The 11,259-nt window shown below is 48.5% G+C and overlaps 1 long non-coding RNA gene across 2 annotated transcripts; it reads left to right on the top strand.

Moving 5' to 3' along the window:
• The first annotated feature begins 1,769 nt into the window (after window positions 1–1,769).
• Window positions 1,770–11,140, top strand: LOC139074749 (uncharacterized). 2 transcript variants are annotated; one of them, XR_011524474.1, is made up of 4 exons: window positions 1,770–1,889; window positions 3,144–3,302; window positions 7,033–7,979; window positions 10,204–11,140. It is a non-coding gene; the product is annotated as an uncharacterized lncRNA (long non-coding RNA). The 2 variants fall into 2 exon arrangements; XR_011524470.1 differs by lacking the exon at window positions 1,770–1,889 and having other exon boundaries at window positions 3,096–3,302.
• The last annotated feature ends 119 nt before the right edge of the window (window positions 11,141–11,259 follow it).

The raw sequence follows: 11,259 nt of genomic DNA on the forward strand, positions 1-11,259 counted from the left end.
CGACATATAAGGTGCAAACCCAGTCCTTAGCCAGCCAGGCTGCTGGTCTGTCCATCAGCCATTGATTTGTCAATCTGTCAGGTGCTTAATTGATCTATCAGTCAATCAGCACGTGAGTTATTTTATCCGTGGCCAGACCCTGGCCTGGCAGGCATTGACCCTAGTTTTGAAATCTCACAGTGCATAGATGGAGGTACTTTGTCCACAGTCCTGGGATGTATAGAATTTGATACAGGTCTAGGGGTAAACCCCCAAGAAATTGACATACCTTTATCTTACAACGTACACAAAAATTAACTACAGACTTGAACGTAAGCCTTGATGCTACAAAACTCTTAGAAGAAAATATAAGGAAAAAGCTCCTCGACTTGGTCTTGGTAATGACTTTTTTGAATATGACACCAAAACACAGGCAACAAAAGCAAACATAGGCAAGTGGGATTACATCAAACTAAAAAACTGATTACAGCAAAGGAAACAATCAACAAAATGAAAAGGCAAGCTACAGAATGGGAGAAAATATTTGCAAACCATATATCTGATAAGGGGTTAATATTCAAAATATATAAGGAACTCACACAATTCAATAGCAAAAAAACAAACAACCAATTTAAAAATGGGCAAAGGACCTGAATAGACATTTTTCCAAAGAAGACATACAAATGTTCAACAGGTATGTGAAAATTGCTCAACATCGCTAATCATCAGGGAAATGCAAATCAAAACCACAATGAGATATCACCTCACACCTGTTAGGATGGCTCTTATCAAAAAGATGAGATAACAAACATTGGTTTGAGCGTGGAAAAAGGAGAACCTTTGTACACTTCTTGCTGGGAATGTAAGTTGGTACAGCCATTATGGAAAGCAGTATGGAGTTTCCTCAAAAAACTAAAAATAGAACTACCATATGATCCAGCAATCCCACTTCTGGGTATACATCTGAAGGAAATGAAATTAGTATCTTTGAAAGAAATCTGCACTTACATGTTCATTGCAGCATTATTCAAGATAGCTAAGATGTGGAATAAACATACATGTCCATGGATGGATAAATGGATAAAGAGAATGTGATACACACACATACACACTGGAATATTATTCACCCATAAAAAAGAAGGAAATCCTGACGTTTGTAACAACATGGATGAACCCAGAAAGTATTATGCTAAGCCAGACACAAAAGGACAGATACTACATGAGACCACATATGTGAAGAATCTAAAATAGTCAAACTCACAGAAGCAAAGAGTAAAATGGCAGTTGCCTAGGGCTGGAGGGTGGGGAAAATGAGGAGATATTGGTCAAAGAGTGCAAACTTAGAGTTATCAGATGAATAAGTTCTGGGGATCTAATGTACAACATGGTGATTATAGTCAATAATACTGTATACTTGAAATTTGCTAAAAGAGTAGATCTTAAGTGTTTTTATGACACAGACACATACACAAGGCAACTATGTGAGGTGATGGATGTGTTAATTAACTTGATTGTGATAAACATTTCACAGTGTACCCTAGTAATGCTCTGGCTGTGCAGCCATGCCCACTCCTCTACCAAAGCATCCCCTCACCACCTTGTTGGGGACTCCTGGCATTGGAGCCATGGTCTCTCTGAGGTCTCTTGTCCCCTCAGGGTGCGGTGCCTCTGACTACCTCCCTATCCTCAGTCCCCTGGGCCTGCCTCTTGGTCACAAAGGATTCCTCTGTGACCTTTATCCCTCCATCTCTCCAAGCTTGACATTTGTTCCCTACATCCTAAGGGGAAATGAATACCTCAGAGGGAACATGGAGAACTTTCCATCCTTTGCGTTCGAAGACACACTGTCCTTCCACTTCTCTGCCACCAGACCACCCTCTCAGCCCTCTGGGGATAGAAAAGGAGAAGAGGTGTGGCCTGGGAATATCCTTTGTGGGGTGGGCTGTGGAGCCAAGCCAAGGGCCCACAGCCTGAGAAGGGCCAGAGAGGCAGGCATCCTGGGGGTCCAGAGGCTGGTCAAAGCAGACAGCCAGCGGCCAGGAAGACAGATAAAGGGAAATGTCATGGCTGGAGAAGGGACAGGCAAGAGACAAACAGGAAGAGAAGTATGAAAGTGGCAAGGTCAACCTGGGGTCACCCTTTTCTGTGTGGTTTGGGGCCTTCTCCTAGGATGGGAAAAGGGATTCTGTCCTGAATTAGTTACCTATTGTTACAAGACAAAGACTCCAAAATTTAGTGGCTTAATAAAATAACAACATTCATTTTGTTTATAAATTGGCAGTTTGGGTGGGGCTTAGTGGGGAGGGCTCATCTCTGCTCCACTCAGGGTCAGATGGGGCAGCCTGAAGGCTGGGGGCTGGAATCTTCTGAGTCTCCTCACTCCATGCTGACAGATGATGCCACTGTTGGCCAAGACTTCAGCTAGGGCTATTGCTGGAACATCTACATGTGGTCTGTCTGTGTGGCTGCTTGGCTTCCCCACAGCAGAGGGTTCCAAGGGTGAGCATCCCTAGAGAAGGCCGTCTTGCCTGTCCTTGGAAATCACATAGCATCACTTCTGCCCTGATCATAGTCCTGCCCAGATTCAAGGGGAGGGAATGTAGACTCCACCTGCCGAGGGAGAAGTATCAACTTCGTAGTGTAAGAAGAGTACATGGGATGGGATATACTGGTGCCACCATCTTTCAAAAATACTGTTGACAAAGTGACTATTCTTTGTAAGCCCTCCTCAAGAGTTTCAGGCTCCACCCTTAGTCTAATTTTCTTCTTCTATTTTCTCTCGCTGGGTACATATCTCTCATACCCCAGGTTTCAGCTCTCTCTTCTCTGCTTACAGCTCACAAATTTACATCTCCAGCCCTGATCCACTGCAGGCAGCAGAAACTCAACCCCTACAAAACCCACACTTGACATCTCCCTGCCAAAGCCTGCTCTCCCTTGGAATTTCTTCCAGGGCTCCAGATGTGGCCGAGTCCTGGTTAGCCCTCCATCCCCAAATCTATTCTCCCTGTCTTCCTTGCACATGGCCACCAGAGCAGAAACTACATTTCACAGCCTCCCTTGCAGCTGGGTGTGGCCAAGTGACTATGAGCAACTTCTTCCTCACTTGTTCAAAAGGACATCATTTGCCCTGTACTTCCTCCCTCTCCTCTTCCCATGGGTAGGAATAGTGCCCACGTTTGATCACACCAATGAGCACAATATCCTGGGGGATGAAGGATCACCTAGATGGAAGGAACTTGGGTCCCTGAATGACGTCATGGAGCAGGCCAGCCTCACCAACAGATAACAGAGTCCTGAAAGAAACTCCCATCTGACTTAAGGTACTGTACTTGGGGGTCTCTCTGTTCCAGCAGCGTAGTCCAATAACATAGGCTAAAGGCCTCAGGGTCATATTTGCCTTCCCTCTTGCCTTTCCAGCCCCTGCTCTTCACTGAGTCCAGTCTACTCTACCTCTTTCCTGTGCCCTGGAAGTGTCTTTCTTTGCCCGTCCTGCAGCCTGTCCTCTGCTTCCAGCTCTCTCCTTCTCTTGTCTTAACCACTTGACCTCGAATTGGTCTCTTTGTTTCCAGTCTCTCATTGTTTCATCCCATAATGGTACTCCTCTGCTCAAAGACCTCTGGTGGCTCCCCATTGCTTATCAAAGAACAGGACAGGGGCTGGCCCCCTTGCTGAGTCGTTAAGTTCATGCGCTCCGCTGCCGTGGCCTAGGATTTCGCCAGTTCAGATCCTGGGCGCAGATGTTGCACCACTCCCAGGCCATGCTGAAGTGGCGTCCCACATAGCAGAACCAGAAGGACATACAGCTAGAATATACAACTATGTACTAGGGGGCTTTGGGGAGAAGAAGAAGAAGAAGAAAAAAAGAACAGAACACCATCTGTTTCCACCACGTTCCCACCCACTTCCTCTGCTACAGCCACATCCCTATCAAGCACCCTCAAGGGCTGTCCTGCCTCCATGTCTTTGATCCTGCTGGTCCCTCCTCCTGGTTCCCCAAATCCCCCCATTTTCCACCCATCAAATACCTATTCATTGTTCAAGCTCAGATCAAGGGCTGCCTCCTCCTAGATGATTTACACATCCTTCTATTGGAATTAATGCCATGCCTCCACTGATTATAGCCCTAACCACAGCCCACAGTAAGGCGACAGTTGTTTCTGTGACCCACTGGACTGGACAGTAAGTCATCTGAGGGCAGACACCAAGTGCGGGTCATCTTCCCAATACCTCCATGCCTAAGAGAGTGCTGTGTATGCAGCAGGTCCTCATTACGTGCTTGCCAGTGAACACTTACTTTCCATGTCTGGAGGATGACAACTTTGACTGGGCAGTAGTCTTGCCACAAGTGACCAAGTTGTCTTCCCTCTCGCTATGGGAACTTCCTCAGGGAATCCCAGGGGAGACAAGAGGAGCTGCCTTCCCACAGGTCCCTGGGGGCAGGGGAAGGAGCAGCCATGGACATTCTATCAGCTCTGAGAGCAGTACCTGTGAGACAAAGTGACAGCTTTCATAGGCATGGGCTTTGGAGTGAGTCAGCTCTGCCTTGAATTTCAACCCACTACCTGTTAGCTGTGTGACTTCAGGCATGTCACTTAACTTCTCTGAATCTCAGTTATCTCTCTTATAACACGAGATTAATATACTACTTATCTCTTAGAGATCTTGTATGGATTAAAAAAGATAATATAAAGCTCTTGGCACAAGGAAAATGCTCCCTAAATGGTAATCATAATAATCTGATTTCTTTCCTGTAGCCAGAGACTCTGACTGGTGAGAGAGCACCAGGACAGTTTCCATTCTAGGCCTAGACCCCTGGAATCCTTGCTGTCAGATAGCAAGGTTTCCCTGTGGACAAATGTCAGAGAATGTGCATTGTCACGACTGGCTTGGCCCCAACCAGGCAGTTTGCTGGATGCTCCCAGAAGGTGGAAGAGAGGGCGGGGCTGGAAACAGGGGCCAGCTACCTGTGGCTAACCCCAAAGAAGCAGAGCCAAACCAGATCTGGCCAGCTGGCATCAAAAGCCAAGGGTCCAGTGTTAGGCATACAGAGCTGGGCAGGCTGCAGGCGCTTCTAAGCAACCAAGGGCTCCACACAACAGAAGGGCTGCCAGAATCACCCCCCGGGGTCAGTCTGCCTGGTGTAACGGATCTGGAACTGTAGGAGTAGGAGTCCAGGCCCCCAGATGACCAGACTTGGCTTCTAGGAGACAGAACTTTCCGAGGGCAGTTTGAAGATGGCCTGCATACAGTGGGTCAGAGGGGGAGGCTACCTTCTCCCTAAATACCCCACACACTGAGCCCGGGGGCAGCAGACCACATCCAAATCCTCCTCACCGGCAACGAGGAGGGTCCCTGCTTCCTGCTGATTCAGGGCTTGGGCAGCTGAATCTGTAGGTTGCAGCCATCTGAGTGAGGCTAGAATAGGTGGTTCCAGTAGTGTGCTAGTGAATATTTAACAGACAGCTCTCTGAGGAGAAAAGCCTTCACTTGTAGTGTTTGCCAATTGCTGTGGTGTAAATACTCCCACCATGGCTGATTTCAAGCTATTGACATAACACCACAGAATGAGGAGTTGGGAAAAGATATGCACAATTGGCTCTTGTGAGCCAGTATGAGCTGATTCTAGCATACCATTGGGTGGGGCCTGACACCTGCGTTAGGGAAGAAAGGCAGATGTGTGTGGCTTCAGCGTACAGAAAGGTAAAGGCCACTAAGCAGTGGTGAAAGCATGAAATTAATGGCCCTGGAGTCTAACAGCCTATAACAGAATCCCAGCTCTGCCACTTCCTGGCTGTGTGACCTTGGGCAAGTCACTTCACCTCTCTGTGCCCCAGTTTTCTCAACTATAAAGTGGGGCTAATGATAGTGCCCGCTTCATAGAGTTCTTATGAAGGTTGCACAGGTTAACACTGGCCTGTGGGAGATTGACATAACTGTTATTTATTACAGTTAATCACACAGAGTAGTTGGAATATCGCCTTGATCAGAATAATTTAGAAAGGAAAACCCATAGTCCCTCCAGGCATTTCCCAAGGGCTTGCTCTTTTTCTGTTTAATCTTGGATTTCCTTCAAGATCAAGGATTTTAAATCAGCAGGACCATGAACTTCTTGAAATTATTTTTCTAAAGTTGAATATGTGTACTTATTTCTATAAAAAGCGGCCGTAGCTTTTATCGGATTCTCAAAAAAAGGCTGTGGTTTCTGCATCCTTCCCTCAATCCACAAAAGGCTTAAGAAGTGGTGATGTGGAGGGTGTAGAATTCCCACACCACAGGGATTGCTTCTGAGGGATATAGGGGAGAGGAGATGTTTGTAAAGTGTGTGAGAAAAGAGTGGCAGAGACACAGAGGGACCCGCGAATGGGTCAGCAGAGAAGTCTGAAATGTCCTCCTTGTTGAGACCTAGGGCTGAAGAAGCAACAGGGCAACCAGAAAGCTCACATTCGCATGTCCCCACTCCTGTTTTCTCTTTGCCCCTTCCAGTGCCGAGAGTCTCTTCTTCGCCCCCAAGTCTGCTTCCCCTGCCCACTCCCTCCCGGACCCAGCACAGGTGTGCCCTGCGAGTCCTGCTGTGCAGACGGCGGGATTAAACTCGCTCCAGTGTTGCTGTGATTCAGTGATACCATTTGTGTTCTTCTGGGTTGTGTTTTGTTTCTTTTAGGTTTCTGTAGTTACACCAGAATTATGTAGGGTAAGGTGAGTGCAAAGTTGATTTAGCATCTGTTTGCCTCCATTTTGAGTTGGAGGCTGTATTCAGGTTTTTGTCAATAACGTGGAAGTGGGTGAGAGGTAGGTTTACAAAGCTACCCCCTTTCCTCCTTTTTCACCCAGTTGTTTTTGTTTTCATTTTTGTAAAAGATGATCCTTTCTTCCTGGCTTGGTGTCATGTGTGGGGTGCAGGGTCAAAATGAATAGCTCTCTAACCAAAGCACTTTATATAACTCATTGCAGCATACAACTCCAGGCACCTAAAAGGAACAAAACCCACCAACCTTGAATTACAACTTCTGAGGGCTTACTGAGTACCACCCCTGCCCACTGTCTCCACAGGACTCTGGAGTTGAGAGGTAGAAGCACCGTCCAGTGACCCCCTGGAAGGCCGCAATCAAGAGGGCTCTCTTCTGACTCTGGTTCTGGGTGACCCCATCTGTGGATTGCAGGGGAGTCTGCTAATGTTCTATTTCAACTCTTACCCTTCTTGCTCCCTTGAGTAATAGAACCCTGAATTTATTTGAGGCAGCAGTGTGCCCAGCTAAACATTAATCTCCCAGCCTCCCTTGCAGCTAAGCATGGCCATGTGACTAAGTTCTATCCAATGAGATATGAGCTAAAGAATTGTAGGTGGATTCTAGAGAGACTCATTAAAGAGGAGGGGACCATTTACCTCTTTTCACTCCTCCTTCCTGTTGTTTGGAATGAGGTGATGGTAGCTGAGCTCAAGCAGCCATCTTGGACTCAGAAATAACCTGAAGATGAAATCTTCCTGGTCGGGCTGGCACAGGCAAAGACAGAAGGACCCTGGGTCCTTGAGGATCAAGGGCCACTCTTAGCCTGGACTGCCCACCTGCAGACTGAGAGAGGAGAACATTTTATCTTCTTTAAGCCTCTATTTAGAGGTCTTTGTTATTGTCAGCAAAGGCAATTTCTAACTGATGCATGGAATCGTCCAATGCTGAGTTTTGGCTGTGGGTAAACATGTTCAAATTTCCTCTAAGGCCACTGCTACTTTTCCTCCTACCGTCTTTGGAAGGGTCATCTCGCCCAAGAGGGCCCAATTCTTTCACATCTTTCCTCTCCTTTTCAGTTGTTTTCCTCTGTCTTCCTCTCTCTTTCTCTCTCTCTTCTTTCTTTCCCTTTTCCTCCTTCCCTCTAACATTTATTGACCATCTGCTACGTTCCAGGTGCCATGCTAGCTGCCAGGACCAGAAATAGGTGCAGGAGACACTCCCTCCTCTCCAGCGCCTCAGAGTCCAGGCTGTCAGGAAAATGTAAAGCAGGTATGATGGTGGATGGACAGGTGCTACGGGAGCAAAGAGAAAGCCACTGAATCCAATGGGAAGGGCCTGGGAGGCTTCCAGGAGGACGCAACACTGCCCTGACGTTTGAAGCATGAGTTTTGAGTTTCTGGTAATCAGGAAAAGAAGGCAGAGGACAAAGATTCTAGGAACAAGGACCAGCACAGTGTAGTACAGTGATTAAAGACTCCAGACCCAGAGAACGGACATGTCACTTCTCTCTAGCTGTCAGTTTCCTCACCCGTAAAATGGAACAGTGATAGTAATAGGACTAGATGAATGCCTGGAATAGTAATATATGCTACTTATTAACATTATTATTGTTGGCAAACGTGCTGCTCACTCATGGTATGCACAGCCCCATATCCGTTTTGGAGATCAGTTTCACAGAGGCCAGAAGCGACTTGTCTGTGGTCACACAACTGTGAAGAGACACCACTGAAGCCCAAGTGTCCTTATCCCTAGTCCAGTGGCCTTAAGCCTCTATCCCCTACCTTTTCATTAAGTGCTGAGTGAATGCAAAGGGAGGAGAAATCAGTGTGCAGTGGGGGAAAGACTTGGAGGGCTTCCTGGAAGAGACGAGTCCTGAGAGAGTGTTGAGGGAAGGGGAGGGCGGAAGCCATGCCAGGGTAGGCATGTATGGTGAGCACAACCAACCAAAGTGTTGGGGGGCTAGCTGGCTGGCAGAGGCTCTAAACTATGAGGACTGGTGAGACACAAGGTAGGACAGGCAAAGAGGGGTCAGGTCAGAAGATGAGCCGTGATTACAGGCACTCTGATGGCCAGGTGGGGAGTGAGAATTTGAACTGGTGGGCCACAGTTAGCTCTTGAGCAAGAGGGCTGGTTATAATGAAATGAGACTTTGGGAAGAAAAGAAAGAAACCCGTCTTTACTAAGAGCCAGTATGGGCCAGACAGTAGGTTGGGCCTTTTCACATTTATTATTTCATTTGAGCCTCACAAGAACCTCATTAGGTTGGTACCAATGTCCCCATTTTACAGATGGGGAAACTGAGGCTCAGAGAAACTGAGTGATATAGTTGAGCCAGTGGTGGAGCTAAAAGTTTGATTTAGATGAGCCTGACCCCAAATTTGTCCTCTTTCCACTGCACCATATGGCTTTAAGTTGTTCTCACTCTCAGAATGCCCCTTGTGCTGTGAGTGTCCTCACCAGGTGCTGCTGCCCCATCAGGGGCTCAAGTCTTCACAGCCCAGACACCCCTGGGGGAGAGCTGGGGTCACACTGGGCAGAGAGCGCTCAGTGTCCCTGGGACTTTGGGGATCCCCAGCATAGGGTAGGGTGAAGTTCTTGGGCTCTGGGTCTGATAGAAGTAGGTTCAACCCCCAGCCTTAACTGAAATTGAACAACGTCCTTAACTTTACCCAGCCTCGACTAAGGCAGAGCAGTGGGATGAGCCGTGGATGGGGAGCCAGCTTTGATGTGGGTTCAAACCCCAGCTAGAAATGACAGACACCGGAGGAGGTGAAATGTCTGTATTCACTTCAAAATAATGTGGGCGGGGGAGGGCGGGCAGGGAGCGGTCAGTTGGAGGTGGTAGAGAAGAAACAAGATTGCCTACGTACGAGTTGGTAACTCTTGAGGCTGGGTGATGGATTTACGGAGGTCTATTATACCATTCTCTCTACCTCTGTGTATGTTTGAAAATCTCCATAATAAAAAGTAAAATAGAAACAATAACACTGAGAACTTAAAAAAAAAGTTATGTGCACCACACTCCCCCAGTTGAATCAGAGCCTCTGGTTCCTAGGCCTTGTTATACTTTAAGATCTTCTCAAGTGAGAGCAGCCAGGGAAGAATCTCTGCATAGACTTCATCACCTGCTAGTTGTGTGACCTCAAGCTAGTATCCTTCCTCTGCTGAGCCTCTGTTTCCTCATCTATAAAATGGGCCTAATGATTCTAACAACCTCCTGGAATTGTTATGAAGTTTAAATGGGATATTATGGGCTGGACACAGTCCAAAAAGAGCAAGCAAGTCAGCCGGAGCTTTGCAGTCACTCTGAGGACGACCAGGCCTCTAGCCACAGTTGGTCAGGAACCCTAAGTCAGCATGTGCAGAAGAGGCTGTCAGATGGTCTTGCAGGGACAGGCTTCACCTTCTGGGTGACTTTTACACATTTTGCAAAGCACAGGGAGTTAATCAATTAGAGGGCTTTTTTTGATCTGTCTTTCCTTACTGCTTAAAGACCACCCAGCACTAAGACACTGGGTCACTCAGTGTCACCACCAGAGGCACGGATGGAAGCAGGAGCTGAATGGAGGGAAAGGCATGGGCTTTCTCTGCTGGCCTTGCCACTGACTTCCAGGACTTAGCCTCAGTTTCTCCACCTGAGTCAGGAGCAAGTAAAGAGATGGACAGCCCTCGGCAAGAGGTAGGCCTTAGGAAACGACCAGTGAATGAGAGAGTGAATGAGTGCATGAATGTGTGGGGACCACCTCAGTATGACAGAAAGGGTGACCTGTCGGAGCCTCAAGGGTGGCGGTGGGAGCTCCCTGGGTTGGGGAGGGGCCCGTGACACCTGAGCCAACTCCGTTCGGACGGAGAAAGAGCAAGAGAAACACAACAGCTTAAGCTAGAGCAGGTGGAGAAGCGCAGAGGACCTGGTTCGCAGGAGGAGAGAAGCGAGGAGCTACAATGAGGGGACTCCGGGACACCGCTCTTGGAAGCAGCGGGAAGGTGCAGGCGCGGGATCTCAGATGACCACCCAGTCGGCGGCCCGTGCGTCTTTCTCGCTCGACCAGGCCCCGCAGCGCCGCCTGGCGGACACGCGGCGCTCCGCCCTGGCTTCGGCGGCAGCCGGTCGAGGAGCTGGGGATACCCGGCAGTTCAGGAAAAAGCCGGAGGGAGCCCGGGGGCGCGTCGCGGGAGGGACATTTATTCCCGGAGCGGGGCTGGCACCTCGGCCTGGACCCGCAGCACATACTAGCACCCTCTCTTCACTAACCCCGCTCTCGGGATGACTCAGCTACGTCGAACACGTCAGGGAACCCTTTCTCCCCTCAACTCCCGGCCCCCAGCTATGGAATTTTGCTGCCTCTGAGTAGCTTCTCCGGGAAGGCGGTCTCGTTAAAATTTCAAGGCGTTTTGGTTTTGATTTTTGTTAATAAAATAACAAGAGTGGGCGTGGAGGCACGAAGGTGCCCAGTTTGTCTCAGACCTGAAATTCCAGGGCTGGGGAATTTCTAGGTTCTTCCCCGCCCGAGGGTCCCGGTGGGCGAAGCGTGGTGGCCCAAGGGCCCTG

The sequence above is a fragment of the Equus przewalskii genome, chromosome 1, assembly GCF_037783145.1.
Source record: "Equus przewalskii isolate Varuska chromosome 1, EquPr2, whole genome shotgun sequence".
NCBI lineage: Eukaryota > Metazoa > Chordata > Mammalia > Perissodactyla > Equidae > Equus > Equus przewalskii.